This window comes from Salmo salar, chromosome ssa27 (assembly GCF_905237065.1).
Source record: "Salmo salar chromosome ssa27, Ssal_v3.1, whole genome shotgun sequence".
Lineage (NCBI taxonomy): Eukaryota > Metazoa > Chordata > Actinopteri > Salmoniformes > Salmonidae > Salmo > Salmo salar.
The window spans coordinates 31,883,023-31,889,435 of NC_059468.1; positions in this window are offsets into that span (position 1 = coordinate 31,883,023).

Sequence of the window (6,413 nt, forward strand, 5' to 3'; positions counted from 1 at the left end):
ACACGGTCTTGCAGCCGACCTGCTAGATAAGGCTACGCAGAGATGAGAGTGGATGACAGAATAAGTAACAATGGGGCATTGTTAAACACGAATGATATTCTGTAGGACATGATGATGATGATGACTAGGCTAGAGACTGCCCCACGTCCCGAGTCCCTGAAGTGAGACACCTTCCGATGGTGTCCACGAAGCAGCATCGAACAGAGGTCCGTCCCTTTTACGCCTACCTTCTCTACAGGACTAGAGGGATTTATCCATCCGCTCAAACTACTGGTAATTATGTGGATATTATTACACATTGTTTATTATAAGCCTATGTGCTATTATTTCATTTATTTAAATACATTTTTCGATTCCTATTGCACTGATTGAGACCGTTGATATGATGTGATGTTGATGTCTCCAAAACGATCTATGTATCGATTATGTTATTCCATATTATTTATATCAGTAGTGGAGGGGATAACACATAATGACATTTGCGTCTTCTCTTTTTAGTCATATAGCTAAATGACACCATGTTGGCTAGCCTATGTGATTGTGACAGTGATCTGACGGTAATACATGGAGTAGTCTAAAGTGTAAGTGATGGCCCCTCACTTTGTAGGAGAGTAAATATTCTACTTAATCAGGTGCTGTCAGACATGGGGGCCCCCACCCTAAAATAGATTGAAATAGCCGAGTATAGCAGTTGTGCGGACCAAATATACTTTAACCTACCCTGGTTTTCTCTCACTTCAAATGTTACATTGGATTGCTGAGTTCCATTTCGTGTAGTCAATGTTGTGTGTGTGTGTGTGAGAGAGAGAGAGACAGAGCGAGCGAGAGAGACGACAGACAGAGGGAGAGAGAGGAGAGTGCGTACGTGCATTTTCGCGCGCTCTTGCATATCCAAAAATGTTATACTTTTAGATAAACATCACAAAATGTTCGAGTCACTAATCTCACTAATCATCCATCTCCTAATAACGAATGACTGAAAGGGCTCTTCAATGAATGATGAGTGCATTAATTGGGGGTTATATATTCAAACCAAAAATGATGAAGATTGAAACTACTGTTATCAAGGAATTCCCATCATTAATGCACATTGATTTAATATAACCTTTATACAATTGCTGTATATAATGGAACTGGATAAAGGATAATTAAAGGGACTGCGTCCAACCACACTGATGTGTCCACCTGACCTGACGCGCGCATAATGGCGCGCCCTCTGAGACAGCGCTTTGAAGATAAGAAAAAATACCACTGCCACCTTGCTCAGCCTTCTGGGACTCGCGCGGTGCCAGGAGTTCTGTCTTTCCTTTCTAGAAGACCTTGAAGAACAGTGCAGGTGTTGCATCCTATCAAACTGAAGTGTCCACCTGACACGCTCATGTGGAATTATTTGGTGCCCTCTGAGCCAGCACTTTGACGAGATGAAAAATACCTGCTGCCACCTTGCTCAGTCCTCTTGGACGCGCGGTGCCAAGAGTCCTGTCTTTCCTCCCTAGAGGACCTTACAGCCCACATGAAAAAAATACTACACCTTACTATAGAATACTACAGTACTTACTATAGAATTATGTAGTAAACTGTAGAATACTATGCTACTCGATCATGTGTAGTACTTACTATGAATGTTTTAGTATACTGTAGAATACTATAGTAAATAATACAGTAAAGTCTGCAAAAAAAAGGTATCTTCAATGGAACTGGATAAAGGATAATTAAAGGTACTACAGGAAATACTACAGTATAGTACAGTCTGCAAAAACACTACAGAAAATACTACAGTATACTGCAAATACTACAGTATACTGCAATCCTTTATCCACTACAGTGAATACTATAGTCTTTATACCATAGCATACTATAGTATTTTTTCATGTGGGAGGGGAGGAGAGAGGAAAGACAAACCAAAGAGCCAGCTATGCTATCAGTATCGTAACGCAACACCAACTCCGATAGTGCTGACTGAGACGAGGAAATCAAGATGAGAAAACGATATAGAAAGATGTGGTGTATGTACATCACGCATCCACATTATGAACTCACAGAGTTATTTCATCAATTTATACTTAATACTTTAATCAATTTTGACTTGCTTAGTCATATAACATGATTCATTCTGAATTAAGTTAAACTACCCAGGAGCATTATGCACCCCAAATATCTGAGGGGGCACAAAGTACGTGAGGATGGCTGGGGGGATGGTCTAGAGGGGTGCTCTCCCCCCCATTCGGAAGTTGGAGAATTTAGCTTTTTTTAAACACCCGACACAGCTTTTTCCTGCAATCTAGAGTCATAATCACTATCCTTAATTCTATGTAAAAAAATATATGTTTATTTTTCTGCATATCTAAGCATACCTCTTGAGCTGTCTGTATCCTCCTGCCTGGTGTTTTTTTTTTTTAAGAAACTAAATATTCTTCTCTGCATCTCTGCTAACATCTGGGTAAAAGATTGAAAGGAATGTGAGTCTTATTTAGTACATTTAGTAAATGATTGCTTTCTAAAGTCTACCAACCTTGCCAGCAGGCATGCCAGCTAAGCTAGTTAGACAAGTTAGCTACTGTAACTAGATTGATAGCCTGAAATGGCTTCTTGGTAGCTAGTTATGAGGTTGGGAACCTAGCTGGGCTAGTTAAATGCCAACTATTCTTTTTTTTTTAAACAGGAAATATCGGAGGGGCATGTGCCCCTGTGCCCCCTATGGGCATGACACCTCTGAAACTACCCTGCCCTTACCCTAGCCGACTAAACTCAACTCCAAGATTTACAATGGAGTTGAGCTGCGACTAGTGTGGGCGGACTGGACCTCTGAGGTCACATAAAATTAAGTTCTTAACAAAAATGAATAGCCCGCATTACCAGAATAGTGTCGTGTACAACTGTGGCTATTCTTTGGGTGCTGAAACCAGTAGTTTTTTATAAAAATGTCATTTTGTGTGAGGTCGGCGCTCCAGTCCGCCTGACCCCATTCCTACGTCCTAATGATGCTGGCACAGCTGAATAGACTAGAGCAGTGTAATGGTTTTGTAATTAGTCACCTGAGTCAACAGTAAAAACTAATGAGGTCACTCAATGAGCAGCTCCAATGCCAAGTCTACTTCATGTATTCCATCGTCTATCTGATCTTTACTACTCAGAGGGGTGCCTGTCTTGCTATTTGAGCACTACACATTTGTACCTTGATATCATTACAAAAAGACACATTGCCCATTTCAGCTTATTGCCCTCCACTCCATCTTGATTTGGAGTGTGTATGTGCTTTTCCTGATTCCTGCCGACGTACCTCCTCTTAGGGCTGTGGAATACATTTATCCTTTCAATGCATTAGTTGGAAAGATAGCCAGGTATTCACTCCTCCCCTACTTGCAGGGATGCGTTGATTATCGTCATCCTCTCTGAATTATGGCCAGTAGTAACTCTTTGATTTCGTTTTCAAGACTGAACACCATGATGGAAACCGTAACCAAGGCCAAACATGGGTAGCGACCAGCAGAGCACAACGTTGGCTAACATTCAAATAGACATTTATTATATAGATTAGAACAAACTTGCCTCTCTGGCATGTAATTACGAATCACATCAGCTCTATTCAAGCCATTTCTATCTGCAACATTCTTCAACGTTTGCTTATTGAACATGGCCCTGCTGTGATAATTCAGTCAGGTTCATTAGGCTGTAAACTGGGTGTAGTCTGTTTGGATTGCTCACATGGGGAATTCACAAAGGGGGATAGCCGAAGATTCCTTTTAGGTTCTAGATAGCACCTTTTTTTCTAGTGTAGGTGCTGATCTAGGATCAGGACCTTGATCCATGTACATATGACATCATTCCTTATAATCTAAAAAACAAACTGATCCTAGATCAGCACTACTACTCTGAGATGCTTTGTGGATACGGGCCTTAGTATTTCAAAGACAACTTGTGCATGCTTCTTAAAAATAGCCAGTCTTGACAGTATCATTTCATTTTCAGCATAGTTTCTAAGTCTCTTGAGACTGTTTCTTGTCTAGCTTCTATGGGCTTCTATGGGCTACCTGCGGGACACAGCCAGTGAAATATCAGGGCGGCAAATTCAAAACAACAAAATGTCATAATTCAAATTTCTCAAACATACAACTATTTTACACCATATTAAAGATACACTTCTCCTTAAAACCTGTTGGGGCTAGGGGGCAGTATTGAGAATTTTGAAAAAAATATGTGCCCATTTTTAACTGCCGCCTACACCAACTCAGAAGCTAGGATATGCATATTATTAACAGATTTGGATAGAAAACACTCTGAATTTTCTAAAACTGTTTGAATTGTGTCTGTAAGTATAACAGAACTCATATGGCAGTCAAAACCCTGAGACAAATTCTGACAGGAAGTGGATACCTGATGTGTTGAATTACTTTTAAGCCTATGCCATTGAAACACACAGGGACTTATTAATCATTGAGCACTTCCTACGCCATCCACTAGATGTCACCAGTCTTTACAAAGTGGTTTGAGTCTTCTACTGTGAAAACTGACCGAACAAGAGACTTGGAACGTTGGTCATAAGCGGATGGCCAATACTACTCTGGCGCGCGAGTGCATGTTTGGGTACTCTCGTTCCAATATGTTTTAAAAGAGAATGCAATATTATTGAAGTTCTGATTGAAAAAGGCCCTAATGATTTATGCTATACAACGTTTGACATGTTTGAACGAACGTAAATATTTTTTTCCCCTCTTTGGTGAAGACAAGTCCGGCGGGCGTCGTTCATGTTTTTGAGTAGCCTACAGGATGCGCTAACAACACGGAGCTTTTTGGACATAAATGAGCTTTTTCGAACAAAACTACATTTGTTATGGACCTGGGATTCCTGGAAGTGCTTATTTACATAGTATTTTTGATTTTAGATGACTCCAAGATGGCGCCTAGTCTGTATCGCAAAGCCTATTTTTCTGGGCGCAGTACTCAGATTATTGCAAAGTGTGATTTCCCAGTAAAGTTATTTTTAAATCTGGCAATGCGGTTGCGTTCACGAGATGTTAATCTATAATTCTTTGAATGACAATATAATATTTTACCAATGTTTTCGAATAGTAATTATTTAATTTGTTGTGCTGACTGACTGGCGGTATTGGAGGGAAAATATTTCCTCAACATCAACGCCATAGTAAAACGCTGTTTCTGGATATAAATATGAACTTGATAGAACAAAAAATGCATGTATTGTCTAACATAATGTCCTAGGAGTGTCATCTGATGAAGATTGTCAAAGGTTAGTGCATCATTTTAGCTGGTTTTCTGCATTTGGTGACGCCTGTCTTTGCATTGATAAAATATTACACACAGCTATTTTCAATGTACTGTCCTAACATAATCTAACTTTATGCTTTCGCCGTAAAGCCTTTTTGAAATCGGACAACGTGGTTAGATTAAGGAGATGTTTATCTTTCAAAGGGTGTAAGATAGTTAGTTGTATGTTTGAGAAATTTGAATTATGACATTTAATTGTTTTCAAATTTGGCGCCCTTGATATTTCACCTGCTGTTGATAGGGTGTACCAGGGGTGGGACGCTTGCCCATAGAGGTTAATGTAACCACATTGTCCGATTTCAAAAAGGCTTTACAGCGAAAGCAAAACATTAGATTATGTTAGGAGAGTACATAGACAAAAATAACCACACAGCCATTTTCCAAGCAAGGACATGTGTCACAAAAACCCAAAACACAGCTAAATGAAGCACTAACCTTTGACGAGCTTCATCACATGACACTCCTAGGACATTATGTTACACAATACATGTATGTTTTGTTCGATAAAGTTCATATTTATATCCAAAGACAGCATTTTACATTGGCGCGTGATGTTCAGAAAATGTATTCCCACCAAAACTTCCGCTGAATGTGCACATCAATTTACAAAAATACTCATCATAAACGTTGACAAAATATATAACAATTATTAAAAAAATTATAGATAGACTACTCCTGGATGCAACCGCTGTGTCAGATTTTAAAATAGCTTTACAGAGAAAGCACATTTTTCAATATTCTGAGTACATAGCTCGCCATCACAGCAAGCTATACAGACACCCGCCATGTTCGGGGTCACCTAAACTCAGAATTAGTATTATAAATATTCTCTTACCTTTGCTGATCTTCGTCAGAATGCACTCCCAGCTCCTTCCACAAGAAATGTTGTTTTTGTTCGAAATAATCCATATTTATGTCCAAATACCTCCGTTTTGTTCGTGCGCACAGAGCACTATCCGAAGGCATAACGCGCGAGCACGGTACCAGAGACGAAAAGTCTAAATGTTCCATTACCGTTCTTAGAAGCATGTCAAACGCTGTTTAAAACAATCTTTATGGTATTTTTAACGTAAAAATGCGATAATATTCCAACCGGACAATAGCATATTCATTCAAGAAGAAAAAGA